This window comes from Molossus molossus, unplaced genomic scaffold (genome assembly GCF_014108415.1).
Source record: "Molossus molossus isolate mMolMol1 unplaced genomic scaffold, mMolMol1.p scaffold_m16_p_8, whole genome shotgun sequence".
Classification (NCBI taxonomy): Eukaryota; Metazoa; Chordata; class Mammalia; order Chiroptera; family Molossidae; genus Molossus; species Molossus molossus.
The window spans coordinates 41748129-41767153 of NW_023425402.1; the positions used below are offsets into that span (position 1 = coordinate 41748129).

General features: G+C 38.4%; 1 long non-coding RNA gene across 1 annotated transcript; it reads right to left on the reverse strand.

Annotated features, from left to right (window-relative positions):
• Positions 1 to 279: 279 nt before the first annotated feature.
• LOC118621192 lies at positions 280 to 9213 on the reverse strand. The gene is made up of 5 exons (XR_004957648.1): positions 9095 to 9213; positions 5818 to 5928; positions 5347 to 5512; positions 1835 to 1942; positions 280 to 402 (listed from the first exon to the last, which is right to left on the reverse strand). It is a non-coding gene; the product is annotated as an uncharacterized LOC118621192 (long non-coding RNA).
• Between the last annotated feature and the right edge of the window lie 9812 nt (positions 9214 to 19025).

The window sequence follows — 19025 nt, forward strand, 5'->3', positions numbered from 1 at the left end:
AGTGGTTTTCTTTCAGTAGTCCAGAATATACTGAGTCAGTTCATGTGTGCTCATCACCCCAAAATGCTACACTTTAAAAATGACAATTTTCTTAATTGGCTCAAAAACAGTATGGTTGGTAGGAAATATTAACACTTTCACTGGCAGTTGCTGATTTACTCCTGTTAGTTGGCATTTTGAATTGCAGATTCTACCTTAGGAGTTAACTGCAGAGAGGAGGAGGGAGATACATAACCCCGCAAAATTTGAAACAAAGATCTCGTGTCAGCAGTGGTTAATTTTAAAGCTGATCTAATCCAATTGATGTCACCCAACAGCTTCCAGAAGTCATTTAAGGTGGTTAAAGAATCTGTTCTCACCTGCAGACGTTGAGGATGAACAGTCCGCCCCTCAATTTGCTACCTACATATTGGAAGGGAGAAGAACACTGAATCTTTTCAGGGGCTATACAAAGTCCAACCTTCTCCAGAGTTGTCTGCAAGGCAGCAAAATGGGAAAGTAGCACTTTCATGTCTTGGTGAGCCACTAAGATATCATCTATATAATGAATTATATAATCTTTTGAATAATGATTATGGATTTCCTCTAATGGCAAAAGCCACAAAGGCTTGACATAGGGTAGGACTATTGGCCATCCCTTGAGGCAAAACCTTCCAGCAGTATCTCTTCACTGGCTCCCTGAAATTCACAATAAGTATGCTAAATCCAAATCTTTTACAATCCTTAGGATGCAAAGGTATAGTAAAAAAAACAGTCCTTTAAATCTAAGATAATTAATTCAAATTCCAGAGGAATTGCTGTAGGTGATAGGAGCCCAGGCTGTAGTGGGCCCATGATTTCCATAGTTTTGTTAATAGCTCTTCAATCCTGTAGTAACCTCCATTTCCTGATTTCTTTTTTACAACAAAAATGGGAGTATTCCAAGGGCTGTTAGTGGCTTGATATGACCTGCTTCCAAATGTTCCTGTACTAATAACTGTGCTGCTTACAACTTCTCTCCTGCTAGGGGCCATTGATCAACCCATACTGCCTTATCTGATAGCCAAGTAATTTTGGCTGCGGTCCTTTGGGCTGGAGAGATGACCAAGGCCCCTAAGGAAAAGGAAAAGGCCCTTTAAATCCCAAACATTGCCTGCCTTTCTGAGAGGAGGCAGGAACAGGAGAAATTCTCCCTTGCAGGTATTTCCCCAGCCCCTTTTTTGGACTGTATCCTTGTCCAAGCATTTGTGCTGTAACTACAGAATTAGGGCTCATTGATAGTACTCCCGTCTTTTCCATGTCCTGTCCCCATAGATTAACAGGCAAATGATCCAGAACATAGGGCTTAAAAAAACCCAGTGTTGCTCTCAGAATCTTCCCATTCGATAAGCTGTGCACTTTGTTGGGGCCTAGAAACCTGTCTTACTCCTTGTAAACCGGCCATAGAAACATCTGCTCCTGTATCTAAAATACCTTTAAATTTCTTTTTTTTCAAATTGAGCTCTATTTCTGGGACACTTTGGATGATTAGTTGTGCCCAATAGGTCCTGTCTGTAGAGCTGAATCCTCCCTCTCCCTGCAGTTCCTTTGAAAGCATTCTTACAGGCAAGCTGTTTAACCATTGATGTGCTGGCCCTGAATTATTTATTACTTATCATATTTATGATTTCCTTCTAAAATTTCTCTTAACAAATCTTTTAACTTTCATAAACCTTTTTATCCATCCAGAAATAACCAATTTTAGCATAATTTTTAAAAATATATATATAATATATATATCTCCATACCGTATATCTTCTTTCACCAAAACCATATAATTTCTTTCTAACTTAATTTGTAACTTAAAATGCTATACCTCATATCCCATAATTGTCATGTTCTCCCCAGGAATATAGGTCAAGGATATCCCAATTTGTCAGACTTGTTGACGAGAATTTGATAGTAAGGAATTCTTCCTACTGGCCTAAAGGAATAAAAACGTAAATTATGAGGTCAAAAGTGGGAGTTAATATATATTACCTATATTATAAAATTATATCGGAGACAAATACTTTATTATTCATTCCAGAAAAAACAACTATGTATATTACAATTGAAACTTAAACAACATGTGTTTAAATTGTGCGTGTCCACTTATACATGGAATAGATTTTTTCAGTAAATACCTGTACTATTTTTGCTCAGCAGTAGGAATCCACAAATGTGGACGGCTATGCCATTTTATATAGGGGACTTGAGCATCCGTAGGAATCCTGGAACCAATCCCCAGTGGACACTGAGGGACAACTACGTTTTGGGGGAGTCAAAAGTTATATGTGAATTTTCGCTGTGTGATGGGAGGAGGTTGGTGTCCCTAACCTCCACATTCCTCAACAGTCAACTGTGGTTTAATTAAAATAGCATAAATAATCCTGGCTGGGTGGCTCAGTTGATTGGAGAATTGTCCCATACACCAAAAGGTTGCAGGTTTGACTCCCAGTCAGGGCACATACTTAAGTTGTGGTTCCATCCCCAGTCAGGGCCCGTATGGGAGGCCACTGTTTGGTGATTCTCTCACATTGACGTTTCTCTCTCTCCCTTCCTCTCTCTCTAAAAATCAATAAAAATAACAAATATTTTTACTTCTTAAATGCATATTGTATTTCCAGACAAGTAGCTTCTACTCATTACCTAATATGACCTAAATTACTTTGATATGTTCAGTTATGTTTAAAGACTAGAATTCACATCGGCTAATGCAAGTTAAACACTGCTCTCAGGATGAGGTAATAATTTCCAAGAGGGATGATTTTCACTATTTCATTAAAAGAATAGCCCTGGCCAGTTTGGCTCAGCGGTTAGAGCGTCGGCCTGCGGTCCGGAGAGACCCGGGTTCGGTTCCCGCTAAGGGCACATACTTCGGTTGCAGTTTGTCCCCGGCCCTGGTTGGTCGTGCGGGTGGCAGCCACTCGATGTGTCCCTTCACGTCGATGTTTCTCACTCTCTCTCCTTTCCTCTCTCTTCCTCCCATTCTATCTGTACAAAAAATGGAAAAATATCCTCGGTTGAGGATAAAAAAAAAGAATAGACCTGGCTGATTTTGCTCAGTGGTTAGAGCGTTGGCCCACAGACCAGAGAGTCCTGGGTTCAGTTCCCGCTAAGGGCAACCCAGGTACATGCCCTTAACTGGAAATTGAACTGCGACCCTTCGGTCTGCAGGCCGACACTCTAACTGCTAAGCCAAACTGGCCAGGGCATGCTCCTTCTTTCTATAAACAATTTTTGGAAGAGTCAAAAAGAGGTAAATAGCTTTAACACTTTCATACATGCATCAGTTTTACGCTGATCATATTAATACATCCTAATTATTTCTTTCTTTATTGGATTAATTGAGGTGACATTGGTTAATGAAACTATACAGGTTTCAAGTGTACAATTCAAGAAAACATCATCTGCACACTGTATCATGCACCCATTGCCCAAAGTAGAGACTCTTTGCATCCCTATTTATCCCTCCTCTGCCTTCTTCCACCTCCCCCAGCCCCCTTTCCTTTGGCTATCACCATACTGTTGTCTGTGTCTATGTGTTTTATATATATGAGATATATATATATCTTTTTCTCATTAATCCCTTCACCATTTTTCATCTAGCCCCCCAAACCTCCTCCCTTCTGACAGTTGTCAGTCTGTTCTATACATCTATGCTTCTGTTTCTATTTTGTTTGTTAAATTATTTTGTTCATCATATTCTACATATAAATGAAATCATATAGTATTTGTCTTTCTCTGACTGGCTCATTTAACTTAGCATAATATTCTCCGGGTCCATCTATTCTGTCACAAAAGGTAGTATTTCCTTCTCTTTTTACAGCCAAGTAGTATTCCACTGTGTACATGTACCACAGTTTTTTATCCACACATCTACTGATGGGCATTTGGGCTCCTTCCAAATCTTGGCTATAGTAAGTAATTCTGCAATGAACATAGGGGTGCATATATCCTTTCAAATTAGTGTTTCTGATTTCTTCAGATATAATCCCAGAAGTGCAATTACTGGGTCACCTCCTCGGGAGTAGGGCTATGTCTGAAACATTTGTTTTCCCAGTATCTGGCTTCAGGACGAGGAAAAGCTGGCTGTCAGATGCTTAAATTGAATTTGTTTCCATTAGTATTAGTTTTACTTTCAAAGCCTGTTTTAGAAAATCATATTTGTACTGATAACAATAATGAATTTGCAGCTCATACAAAAACATATGCTGTTTCCTTTGTTTAATTAGTCATAGTTATTGTAACTCCATTAAAAAAAAAATTAGTATAGCCCAGCCAGCGTGGGTCAGTGGACTGAGCATCATCCCATGGACTGAGAGGTCCCAGTTTGATTACTGGTCTCTAAGCAATCTATAAAAACATATTTTTTTAAAAAGTATTTTAAAAAATTAGTATAATGATTCAAATAAGTCAACTCTAGCCCAAGTAAGTAATAGCATAAAAAGAAAATTTTTCTTAGTTTGTGCCAAATCAATTATGAAAAGTCTAAGGTATTAAATTCCATACTGGAGTAGGGGGTAAAGTGTAACTCAAAGTTGAATGTCAACTAAATAAAATAAAATTATTTTTAATATATCAAATGTTTCACAATTCAATATGTACAAAGCAAAGATTTCTTCATCTTCATTGTATCTATTCCTAAAATGATAAAGTTTTATGCATATATGCATAACCAATGGACACGAACAATAGAGTGGGGAAGGCAGGAGGGGGAAGGATCAGGGAGGAAGGGGTCAGTGAGGGGAAAAAGGAGGAACATCTGTAATATATTCAACAATAAAGATAAGTTTTTTAAAAAAGTAATTATATTTCAGAAATTACACTTTTTCATCTAAGGGTATTAAGTGACCTCATGTTTCTCCTAAATTGTTTGAGCCTCTATTTGCCATCAGTGGTTAAACTAGTTTTTAAAGACTTTTAACCGTTTCTGTTCTTAACATTAATGACAATTTTTGAGTATTCAGATCAAATACTAGTGACAAGTATTGTACTAAGATCAAAAAATTAGATGACCCTCCCCTGCCCCCCAAGAAAAAGATAAGGAAGATTTAATTACAGAGCTACCAATACAAAAGGAGAAAGCATAACGATCTTGGATTCGTTTTTGTTTTTTCTTGGATGATTATATCATTGTGTTAGAAGATTTCTATTCCTGGATTTAATTTTCAACATAAATAGTAAAATGTGCACATGTTGTTTTGTATCTTTTACCAAAGACCACCAAATTTATTAATCATTATTCTACCCCCACAATTCCGAAACATTATCTTAAATGATGTAAAGGTCTTCTCCGAAGGATAGCTACTTTCCTAAGAATCAAAGAAAATGAAAGATAATTACAATACGGTTCAGTCTTTTTACTCCTTGAAGACTCGTAGCAGAAGCGTTGCTCTCTATACCTGAGACAAAACACTGCAAGTAGAGCTGTAGCATGATACAGGGCTGTAAAACCACCAGTTCACTCTTTTCAGGAGTCTCCACAGTTACAGTCTTCTAAGGTGCTTCTCTGTGTAGTATATCAGGAAAAAAAGAGAAAAACATGTTTATTCACCTTTGATGTGCAAAATCCTTTAGCAACATTTACATATGAAACAATAAATGTTTTTCCAATTGCTACTGCCAAACTCAGTAAGTTACTAATTTTTATTTTTTGGTATTGGATTGAAAGCTAATTAGAAGCATTACCAGGTTATTAGGTTTCTCCCTAGCTACAACTACTCTTTAAATAAATGACGGATAGCATACCTTCTTTCCCCTGATTCTAGCAACTGATTTTTCACACAACTTGGGTTTACTTAACAGGTGTCTTACATTTGTGAGTCCAGTTATTGCACATTGATTTTCTGCCTCCTACATGTCCAAACCAGAAGTTCTTTTGTTGAATGCACACACTGTAGCAATAATGTAGGCACCAGAATTACACTGACAATAAAACAAAAAAAAAAACAAGTGCTATTAGTTACTGGACTAAAAATAGCCCAACTCAGCAAAACAGTTCAATATTTGAGCAAAACAGTCCAATGTTGTGAGCAAAAGCAGGTTTACAGTTGTATGAGAAATACATGGTTTATCTTTTTATTATTTATTAATATTGTATCATTTATTTGTATTACTATTGTAAACCTACTTTTGCCCACTGTTGTACATTGAGGAGGAGGAAGACTGATCCAAGAAGGGGAAGCAGGAATATAACAACAGATCGAAAGTCAGCACATCCTTCTCTTTCTCTGAAATGTGAAGATTTTAACCTAGCCCCTCTCAGTAAATCCATTGTATACACAAGCATAAGAGTGAGTTTGTTGCCCTGGCCGGTTTGGCTCAGCGGTTAGAGCGTCGGCCTGCGGTCCTGAGAGACCCGGGTTCAGTTCCCGCTAAGGGCGCAAACCTCGCAAACCTCGGTTGCAGTTTGTCCCTGGCCCCAGTCCGTCGTGCGGGTGGCAACCACTCGATGCGTTCCTTTCACGTTGATGTTTCTCTCTCTCTCCCTCCCACTCTACCTGAACAAAAAATGGGAAAGTGTCCTCGGGTGAGGATTATAAAAATAAATAAATAAAAAGAGTGAGTTTGTTTTATAAAGTAAATCAGGGGTCCCGGAATAAAAGCATAATTTAAGGGACTTGTAATTATAAGATATATTAACCTATTATAATGAGTGTAGCTTATCTGGATCATGATTCAAACAAACTAAACAAAAATATTCAGAGTCAGACATTTGGAAATTTAAATACTGACTAGATGTTTGATGCTATTTCTGTATGTTTGCTATTTTTCATAATACGGTTGCTAAAAATGACATCTCTCCATTACAGTATGCTATTTTTGATAAGAACATAAGAATGAATGAAGACTTGGGTGTGTTACAAAGGATGGACATGCAGAGTTTGAAAGGCAGGCTGAAATCAGATTTCCAATCCTTGACATTAAGGATGAGGCTTAGGAGTTTCAGAGGAGAGGGGGTTTGCTAGACCATAATGGAGAGAAACTGGAGTTGCCAGTCAGGATGGCAGTGCAAGGGCTATGAGAGCGAATGAGGCATGTTTCAGGGGCAGGGGGTTTGATCTGGTTACAGGAGGAATGAGAAGAGGATACTGCATGAACAAGTGATGGATTACCGAGAACACACTGGACGTCTGCCATGTGGCTCTCACAGTCCTGGGCATTATGGAATATTCAAGAGGAATACACATCCCAGAACTTAGTTCAGGAATCAGCATCAGAACATAATCACCTGAAGAAATTATTCACGGAAAGTAGTTAGCTTGGTGATAACGTTTGAGAGAAAAATACGTTTCTGGTAGAGTCAATAGTAACTGGAGAATTATAAATATACAAATGTAAACTTAAATTGTGTAACAGCTACAAAAATACCTAAAGAAATTGAAGAATGGGTAGTAACAAAGGGAGGAAACACGACTTAAAGCAAACGAGAGAGAGAAAGTTGCAGCCGACCAAACACAAACCAAAGCAAAACGAACCTTGAGTCAGGATAAACACTTGTCCTCCCCTTGGCCCCAAAACAAGCAATAAACTATACCCGTGGCCTTCTCCTTCAACCCAAATAACCTAAAATAACGCAAGGAGGGAGGTGGGGGGAGGGGGCGGCTCCTTCGACCTGGTTCCTCCTCAGCCCGGTTACCTGTCAAGTAGTGCCGGTGCTGAGACCCCCTCGGGGCCTGCGCTCTGTCCCAGGGTCTCGGTTCACACGCAGAGACCGACCCTGCCTCCTGTTGAAGCCCCGACAGGGGCGGGCGCCGGGGACCGGGCCCAGCAGGAGGGGGCGCAGCGGGCGCAGCGGGCGGAGCCTCTCCAGGAATGGAAGGTGGATGTTGAAGACCCGGGACGGCCCACCCGGCGCTCCCCCTAGGTGGCTGGGTCTCGGGCGCTCCTCGCCTCGAGGTGGGGCGCAGACGGCAGCTGCGGAACCGCAGAGCAGGCAGTCTCGCTCCGGCGCACCGCACCGGTCCTGTCCGAGCCGCCTCCGCCTCCGCCTGGTCGCTGTCCCCCGGGCGTGGGCAGTCCGAGGGGCTCCGCTGCATTCAAGGACCGCCAAGGCACCCCGCAGGGGGCTGAACCGTCTTCTCCGCCTGGGGCATTTCAGTCTCACACAGCCCTAGACCGGAGAGTGCACCCAGGGCTTTTTCTCTTGCCGCGACCCCCTTCCCTAGGCATGGCTCTTTCCTCCTTTGCCCACTGTTAGTGCCGAAGGTCAGAATGGTCTAAGGGCCTTCGCATCACCTACCATCCTCATGGCGCCAAGGGCTGTGCCTTTTACCTTTCCCACATTCCTCGCAGGCCTACTCCATTCCTAATTCAACCGACTGCCTGAGACCAGGCTACTGTTATAACTCAGTGCCATTGACCCAAACTCCCAGAGGCCGTCATGACAACCAAAGGGGTTGTCAGTTTACTCATTTACTGAAGAACATTCTTCACTAGCTAATCCCTAAGTAAACACTAACCCTTGAGGAATCCTGGGGTCGGCGCCAGGGATGATCTATTGAAAACATCTTGACCTTTGAGATGTCTGGGAAACTGAGTAACAGGTAATTAACTAACTGCTAAATTCCGCTTCTGTAACATGCTTGCTTACACGTAGCAACCCCCCTCACAAAATCCTATAAAAAGGAGCCATTTTAGCTCTCCGGGGCCGCAGTTACTCCTGTGTGGGACACACTGCAGGCCTGCGGACTTAGCTCAATAAACTCCTTTTGTTAAACCCCATCTCCGCGTCTGAGTTTGGTCGATCTCCTGGGTTACAACACTACGAACCCCACTATCATGTGACTCCGCGATCCCACTTCTGGGTGTATATCCAGGGGAAATGAATTTAGTATCAAAGAGGTATCTGATCACCGCTAATCCACGCCAGGACGCAGTGACCTAATAAGAGGGACTGACCGCGTTCTCCCAGCTTATTAAAACCATTGGTTGGTTCCTGATAGGCAGCAGCTCGGAGCCAGGCCCCTCAAAGTCCGGCTCCTGTGCCCTCCTCAGCTCCATCCTCCTCACACGCTCCAGAACTGAACAGACCCCCTTCTCTGGGATGTTCCTCACTCATCGCCTCCCTTGGCTTGTCTAATTTACTCACCTTGGAATCAAAAACTCAGCTGACAGGCCCCGCCGGTGTGGCTCACTGGTTGAGCGCGGACCCACGCACCAGGAGGTCGCGGGGTTGATTCTCGGTCCGGCACATGCTGAGGTTGTGGGCCCGATCCCCAGTGGGGGGCTTGAAGGAGGTAGCCAATCCATGTTCTCTCTCATCGCTGTATCTCTCTCTCCCCCTTCCTCTTCCCTTCCTCTCTCTACAATCAATAAAGAAAAAAAAGTTTTTTTAAAACTCAGCTGACAGAATAACCTCCAGGACGGCCATTCCAGCGGAGTTCCATCACCCTCTTGGGGTATTCAGGAGCACCTGCAGTCAAGATTGATTCCAGCTATGTAGCTACCTATCTACTCCAGCTATGTAATTTTTCCTACCCCACACCCAGCAATTTATCACCTTCGAATTCTGTACCAGGTACAGTGTCAAGTATGTGTTATGAGTTATTTAATACAACTAGCCTAGTCCAGCCAGTGTGGCTCAGTGGTTGAGCATCAACACATTCACCAAGAGGAGGTCAGTTCAATTCCCGGTCAGGGCACATGCCCAGGTTGTGGGTCTGGTCCTCAGTGGGGAGCATGCAGGAAGTGGTCAATGTTCTTTCTCATGGATGTTTCTCTCTCCCCCTCTCACTTCCTGTCTCTCTAAAGTAAATAATGGGAAAAAAATTATACAACTAGCCTGTGAAGTAGCTGCTATTATCCCCAGCATAAACATACGATATAGGCTAAGAGAAGAAATTTGTCTAATCTCTCATGGCCAGGATGCAGGGAACTCAGGCATCCATATTTTTCAAAATCATCCTCCAGGCGATTCCTGTGGGCAGCCAGGGTGAGAACCACTGCTCTAGCCTGTGAGCTCTTCTAGGACAAGAGGCCACATGTTTCACCTGTGGACCTAGCGCAGTGATCAGGATATAGTATGTGGTTGTGAAATAGATAAGGTTTTATTTGATCCTCTACACTACTCAAGAAGTCAGGCCATTCAGGGATCATAACTACCTTTTTTAAAATTTAAAGATGTACAGAGAGCCCGAAAGCTGAGACTTCATAGTTAATAAATGGCAGTGTCCTGGATGAAGACTAGGGACATCTGACTCCTTCCATGCTCTTTTCACCTATGTAGCTTCTTTTGGGACAGCCTCCTAAAGAAGATTTCCTTTTGATTCTTCCTGGGGAAAACTCTGGTGATAAGAGATTCATTTTCACATCTAACCAGGTTTAGAGTATGTGTAGTGCCCGAGTACAGAGTAGAGACAGGGTAGGTCCTGCGGACAAAAAAAGTAGCAAAGCCAACTGTGCAACATCACTATTTTGATGTAAATTCTCAAAAGAAATTGCATGAATTAAGGTAGTTATCCTGAGATCACTCCAGGCCATCTGGACTATATTATCCCAGGTATTTTTGCCAAGCCACCAGGCTGAAGGATTTTTAAGTAAAGGAGTAACATGATTAGAATTGGATTTACTGAAAACACACACACACACACACACACACACACACACACACACACACACACAGGTATGGGTTCTCATGGGACAAAAGCAAACAGAAAATGATGTCCGTAGTAGAATTGTTCATTATAGCAAAAGGCTGGAGACAATTACTGTGCCTACTGGAAACAGAATGGTTAGATTGTGATATGTTCACACAATAAATATATAGCAGTGAAAATGAATGAATTATACCTTGTGTAAAAACATGAATAAATCTTGGAAATATTACAGAGTTGTTGTAGTATAAAGAGATAAAGAGTATGCTACAAAAAAAATGTAGAAAAAAGATACTAGATAGCACTCAGGCTCCATTTTGTTAGAGAACTATGATATCCATGTTTACATTTGCAAACAATATATGCAACTTATTTCACAAGTATTTGAGTGTTTATAATTCTCAAGGCATCTCAAAGCACATGTATACACATGTTGTATAAGCACATTATACCAGTGGTATAAAATGGGCCATGAAGAAATAATTGATGGCACAAATGTAGTAGAGTTTAGCTGTATAAAAGTTTCTTCAAAAATTAAAAATGTAACTATCATATGATTCAGCAATCTCACTTCTGGGTATATATCCAAAAGAAATAAAATTAGTATCTTAAAGAGGTATCTGCACTGCCATATTCACAGAAGCATCATTTACAATAGCCAAGACATGGAAGCAACCTAAGTGTTCATCCATGGATGAATGAATAAAAAACATGTGGTACGTATATACAATGGAATATTAAGCTATTAAAAAACGGAAATCCTGCCATTGTGACAACATGGATGAATCTGGAAGACATTAGACTAAGTGAAATAAACTAGACAGAGAAAGGCAAATATTGTGTGGTTTCCAGAGGCTAGTAGGGGAGAGGAGAACAGGAAAAGGTTAGTTCAAGGGTACGAACTCAAATCTTACTCATGTGATATGAGCAAGATCTGGGGCTCTAATGTATGGCATGGTGATCACATTTAATAATACTGTATTGTGTACTTGAAATGTAGTAAAAGAGATCTTACGTGTTCTTACCACACCAAAAAAAAAGGTAACTAGGTAAGGTGACAGATGTATGAATTAACTTGATTGTGATAATCATTTTACAATGTATGTATCAAACCATGTTATACACCTTAAATACATACAATTTTGTCAATTGTACCTTAATAAGTCTTAGAAAAAAGAGTTTAGACAAAAAATAATAAGAACAAACTAATTGATACATTTAAAATAAAACACCTACTGTTTTTCTCTAGGAATAAACTATTTCTGTTAAAGAAGTAAAAAAAAAATAAGGCATTTCTTAGATTTCTTGGAAAAATACTGATATTAGATAAAAATAGTAAGTAAAATAGGAAGAATGGGAAGTTAGCAGATGCTATACTCTTGTCTTTTGACACTTCCTAGCTGCTTCTTAGTAATCACAAGACGACAAATTACAATTTGTAATTGTAGTATTACACTAAGCCAAAATGCTTCAGTCATATGAAATGTTTTAAAATAAAATTTCAATAGTAATATAGACCATTTACCCCTCTAAATTGAAAAAATACTTGCTTTAACTAGGGGTCAACAAACTAATAAATTTATTAGCTAACTCTTGGTAATTTTAATAATTTGTAAGAGAACACTGAAAACTTTTCTCAAAACTCAAGGAAATGTGTCTCTTTACTTGCCTTTCACCCGACAAGAATTATACAAAGATTAACACAGAGAATAATTTTTTAAAAAGTCTTAACTTAGCCCTGGCCGGTTTGGCTCAGCGGTTAGAGCGTCGGCCTGCGGTCCTGAGAGACCCGGGTTCGGTTCCCGCTAAGGGCACGTACCTCGGTTGCAGTTTGTCCCCGGCTCTGGTTGGGTTGTGCGGGTGGCAGCCACTCGATGTGTTCCTTTCACGTCGATGTTTCTCTCTCTCTGTTCCTCTCTCTCCCTCCTACTCTACCTGAACAAAAAATGGAAAAATGTCCTCGGGTGAGGATAAAAAAATAATAATTAAAAAAAAAAAAAAAAAGAAAGCCCTGGCCGGTTTGGCTCAGCGGTTAAAGCGTTGGCCTGCGGTCCTGAGAGACCCGGGTTCGGTTCCCGCTAAGGGCATGTACCTCGGTTGCAGTTTGTCCCCGGCTCTGGTCAGTCGTGCGGGTGGCAGCCACTCGATGTGGTCCTTTCACATCGATGTTTCTCTCTCTCTCTCTGGTCCTCTCTCTCCCTCTCACTCTACCTGAACAAAAAAAAAAAAAAAAAAAGTCTTAACTGAGCCTGGCCAGGATGGCTCAGTGGTTGAGAGTCAACCCATGCACCAAGAGGTCGCCAGTTCGATTCCTGGTCAGGACACGTGCCCAGGTTGTGGGCCCGATCCCCAGTGGGGGCATGGAGGAGGCAACTAATTAATGTTCTCTCTCATCAATGTTTCTTTCTCTCTCTCTCTCTCCCTTCCTCTCCAAAAATCAATAAAGAAAAATTTTTTAAATGTTAAAAAAAATCTCTTGACTGAAATTAATCTTAATTTTAAAGATAAGCTATTATCTGAGTTTTGGTATAATAGCCAGTACATTAAACTGATTTACATAATACTTTCATTTTTCCAAAATAAAATGTCTGGCTTTTGCACATCATTTGTGCACAGGCGTCCGAACCCTATTCTCCCATGTAGTAGCTTCCTTCCAAGCTTTTTGAGCTCTGCTGCTTGCTCCATCTGCTGGGGCCACTTCAGCAACAGAAAAGTTTGGAGGTGGGTGAAAAAAAAAAAAAAAAAAGGCAAGCCCCAGAGCTGACCCCTCTGGGAGCCACTAGACAGGTCAAAACTACAATTCTTTTAGAACAAGGTCCATATTGTTCCTTACTGTGGAGCCAGGAGTGCAAGCTGCCATCCTTAAGGTCCCTGCTGCATAGCCAGAAAGGGAGTGGGTAATGGTAGGTAAACTAAAACGCAATTAACTCTCTTACTGAAATTTAGCAGCTTCTTTTCTTCTTCTTTTTTATCCTCACCCAAGGACATTTTTGCATTTTTCTTCAGATAGAGGAGAGAGAGGAAGAGAGAGAAACATCAATGTGAGACACATCAAGTAGTTGCCACCCACATGACCCCAACCAGGGCCGAGGGCAAACTGCAATCAAGGTATGTGCCTTAGTGGGAACTGAACCCAGGACTCTCTGGTCCATGGGCTGACGCTCTAACCGCTGAGCCAAACCGGCCAGGGCTAGCAGCTTCTTTCTTCATTGAACGTTCCCCTGCTAGTTTTTCATAAAATTCCAGAAAAAGTTGATTCTGACAGATTTTGCCAGTTTAGTGGAGGGCTGGAGTTTTGAGATTCCCTATTACACCATTTTTGGTGGCATAACTCTCCATCAATCTTAACATTAAATTATAAATACCTACCTCCTCAAATGCTCTTTGATCTTAACTTCTTACTGGTTGCTTTACCGAATTGACATTTCTCAGAGGGCCCCTGGAAAAATCACAAACTTAGTACATTTCATTAGTAGGAAACAAATATTTCAACTCAAATCACAATTTATAGTGTGTTGCAACAAAGAGTCAAAACTTCTTTTTCTAAGCATTCAGATCTCCCACTTATTATAATCAGGTCATGGCCACAAGACACAGCTTGCCTGGAACCTATACATTAAATGGCATATTTCCTTAGGGACTAAATAGAAAAACCAAAATTGATCCATGAGTACAGAGGACAATAAACAAAAAAATAACCATAGGCTATTTGAATTGACTTGGACCCTGCAGATTATCTAATCAACTTTTTTACTGTACAGATGAGGAAAGTGAAGCTCAAAGAGATGACTCCATTCCAAGCCCAGCTCAGTCCATTGCACTGTGCTGCCAACATGGCTAGCTAGCTATTTAGGCACAAAGCTGCCTCGCTGAATCCGTTCCACTGTTCTTTTCCCAAATAAAACCGAAAAGCTATCACTATATGATAAATGTGTTAAGTGTGAAAAGATTACAAATGCAAGGTATTATATTGCAAGAAACAGAGGTTTTTGTGCTTTGATTTTTTTATGTCTTTAAATAAAGGGGAAACAGCCTAAAACATAGTTGATGTTACTACATTGGTTCTTCTAAGTATATACTATGTGTTAGAAACAGCTTACTTTTGAAAGAAAAGGTACCCAGGAATGTTTTACCTGCTTTCCTCAACTTAGAAGTTTATTTTATGCATGGTCATTTAAACAAAATTTTTTAGGAAAAAACGATCATTAATAGCACAAAAATCACAAATCATCCCCTCATGTGTTTAATCTGATTGTCATTTATTATACCTTTATGTATTCTTTATACTAAAATGGGGATCCACAGGAAGTCAAGAAAAATGTATGCCAATCTGAACAAATTCCTAGGAAAACAGCAATAGCTCTATAAATCTTATTTTGTATAATTCCTTAATAAGGAAAACTTTTCCATTGTTCCTCTATTTGTTTCCCCTTAAACTTCACTTTACACTTGAGAAAATACTTATGTGAACTGTTCTTTTAAAATATCTTACAGAACTGGCCGATTTGGCTCAGTGGTTGGAGTGTCAGCCCGCAGACCAATCAATGAGTCATGGCTTTGATTTTGGTTAAGGGCACGTACTTCGGTTGCAGTTCATCCCTGGTCCTGGTCAGTGTTGTGCTGGAGGCAGCCAGTCGATGTGTTTCTCACATCGTTGTTTCTCTCTCTCTCCCCCTCCCACTCTATCTGAAGATAAATGGAAAAATATCCTCAGGTGAGGATTTTACACACACACACACATCTTATAGAAATACCTGAATATCAAAGCAGGTATCACCCAGTACAGTAATTTGCACATAGCAACAAATCTGTAAGATTATTTCATTAAGTGTACACACTAAAAGGCAAATGATTTATTTTTAACCTTCAGTTATTTTGGAATTAAATTACATTATGGTACTCACAATCCTTTGATTGGCTAGTAATCTGAACATTTTGCTAAGTAGACAGGGCATTGGGAACTCTAATGTACCACCATATACATAAAAGCTTCCTTGGTACAGTGCCTGTTGAAATTATGTAATGAGTGCTTCATGTGTCACCAAAAAATAAGAGAGAGCAAATAATAAAGAAATCATGAGGCTCTACAAAAATAGTTTAGAAAAACAAGTTTTCTATTTATTTAAAAATAAGTTTGTAGTTACTACATTGCAGGGACAGGAATTCTTACACATACATTCTAGTATAAAAGGATTCAAAGAATTATGCATCAAAACTAACATAGAAAGTGTCCACATAACAGTAAAGAAAGGTCCAATCAATATGTACAAAAAGAAAGGGTACTGCTATTCTTGTGTGAGACTGCCATTTATAACATGATATTCCAGGTTTCTGGAAGGAAAAAAACAAAAACCTCAATAAAGCTAAATAATTAATTTGTCTTTTAAACTCTGTTACTTATTACATACAACAGATTTGCTTGTGTTTAACATTGTTTTCTGTACAAAATAAGCATAATTTTAATTTGAAAATGTGTCAGTTTCAACTTGAACCCTCTAGGTCAGTTACTTTTTAAAAATTGAACTACATTCTACATGTCTAAATATCATGACAGGATTTAACAGTTTTCTAAAAAATCTTTAATAAGACCCCGTGTCTTGCAGTTTTAATATGGTCCAAAAATGTAACTTTCTATTTTGTTTCAATTTATATTTATCATCATGAAGAATCAATACACACAATCTTAAAAGTAACGAGCATACATGTGCATCTGCATCATATATGTGTACTATATATCATCTCAAATCTATTCTTTTAGTTCCTTAAATGAAGCAACTCATAGCCACCCACTATGTGTATTTGGTTTGTGCCATATAAGGTTAATTTCCTGATGATTTTATCTGCATTAAAAAAGTATTTCAACACAGAGCTATGAAAACTAAAAAATAAGTGTGTATTTATAGCTCATAATGTTTTCTAATAGTTTTACTGTGGTGTGTACAAAGTTTATCTCTGGAGCATCAAGAGTGGTACTTATAGGCTTTTGACTCAATTTGACCTTTTCTCAGGTACTGTACTTAGTACAAAATTACTTTTCATTTAAAGTGATTAGCCCAGTATAATTAAAAACAAAAATAGTTTCTTAGTAAAGGTAATATTGAGTTCAAATCACTTGGAGATTTGGGGCAGTGAGAAGTGCAAGGAGAAAAGACTGGAAAAGGTGTATTTCTCCAATTTTAACAGGAAAATAAATTCTCAACTAAATGTAACTAAACCACTTAAACTACTATGTAAAAACTACTTTCTGAGTATGGGAGTAATTCACAGAACATAAAAGTACTTCCCCTATTATGACTTTTAAAATCATATATTTCCTGCATACAAGGAGAACAATTACAGCCCTTTAAATACTCAAGTATCTTGGTCCTTTCAAGCCTACAAAAAAGTAAGTTTCAGGTGAACAACAACATACAGAATAATTTGTTTTCATTAGATAGAAAACTGAAAATAAAATTGCTTCCAGTTGACAGTTGAGATATATAGGTATGTTGGTATGTATAAAATGGAATGCTAGAATTAAAGTAAACACTATTAACTGGATGAGCTAATTTATATTACAAATCATATTTTAAAACACACAAATGTTGCTAATATTACATAAGCAAAAAATGTTATTTGAATACATTTGTTAAAATGTCCAATCTACTGCACTGCAAATAAGGGACAATTCTAGTTGTTAACAAATACATGCCACATGAAGACTGTTTTGATCAGTGATTCTTAAGTAATCCATTTTCAAGTGACACCAAATTTATGTTTCAGACACGACCCAATCAAACCCAGACATTCTATATAGTTGTTATAATTAAATTTGAGGACAACAGTTTTGTAATAATCTTCAAATTTGTGAAGCTGTGCAATAAAAACAATGTAAACAAGACCAACAAATCTTTAGTGCAGAAAATAGTCCAACGCCATAATAGCACACGGCAAAAGATAAAATTTTAAGAAAGTATCTATTGCCCAGTTGTGAGACTGTAATTAGATTGAATATTTAAAACAGCTCATTTGCAACATTTTATAACTGTTTAGATTTGATTGGGACTTGAGAATGTTGGGGTGAAGGGAGAGAATATTAGGGTTAGGTACTTAAAAATACATAAATTGAGATTTACAATTTCCATGCATTGTGTCAAATTACAGTATTTCCAAAATTTTCAGTAAACTTGAGTTTTTTTTATTGCTCACCTAACACAACTGCCAACATTTCCTTTTGGCTATAAAAAAAACAGTACATACATGGAGTCACTGTCTAAAAGAAGATATTTTCCAAGTGGTCAAACAAAACAAAAATACGGTAATGATTTTTTCAATTCAACTTCTGCAATGTATAGAAGCTAAATTATAAAAATATAAAATCTATTATATGGTATTACTAATACATTTTTAAGTGTTTCAATTACAAATAATCTCATCCAAGTAATTTTTGCTTTACTAAGAAACCAGTGTCTAATTATGTCCAAATAAGGGTCATAAATATACAGTGTCTTTAGAACATTTACTTGTTGCAGGTAAATGGTAAATACTAATTTCTTTGCTCAAGAGTTAGAACTAATCCATACACCATACTAGAGGTATATTACACTCTAAGATTGTGTACGTGTTTCCTTTTTCTGTACACACTTTAAAACTGTACACATATTTTTTACAAAAACAGATTTATAGTCTATTATTTTTTCTAACACAATGCAGATAACATCAGGAAATTACATGTTTCAAATAGATTGCCTTCAAAAGCAAATTACTTTAATGACAAATTTCAAACATATACACTATTATTTTCAATAATGATGTAACTGAAAGACTCATTTTACTATACAACCAAGCCATCCATTTCTGCATTATGAAGAGTTCAGCTACTGAATTTTAATTATATAGTAAATATATTTGTTAGAAAAAAATAAATATACAAAAAACCTGAAAATTTTGAAATTATTTTTCAACTGCAAAATCACAGCAATCCAGTTAAGATCTGGAAAATGGTTTACTTAATTTCACAGGATTTCTGTACAAATTTAGTTACAAACTATTTAAAAAGCCCAAATGCATTGCTTTCCATTCTTCTTCAAGACAATTAAATGACAGCTAACATTTATTCCTACCAGAAATAAGTAAAGAAATAATTATGTAATGTAATTTGCCAAGGTTCAATTAAAGAGTTTATTTTTCTACATCAGGGTCATGCTGATACATATTTTCCCATCCTCCCTTAAAAAAATGTAGTATCTGAAAATTTTGGTTACATTTTTGTACCATACCAGTCCTCAGAAAATACTACATTCTTTCAACTTTTTAAAAAATGGACAATTTTTAAACAATAGAAATGGTCTTTATGTTGGTTTTTAAGGTATAAAATAAGTAACTGTACCATAAACAAATAAATAACTGCTTTCCTTTTCCATAGCAGTACATATAGCAATACATTCT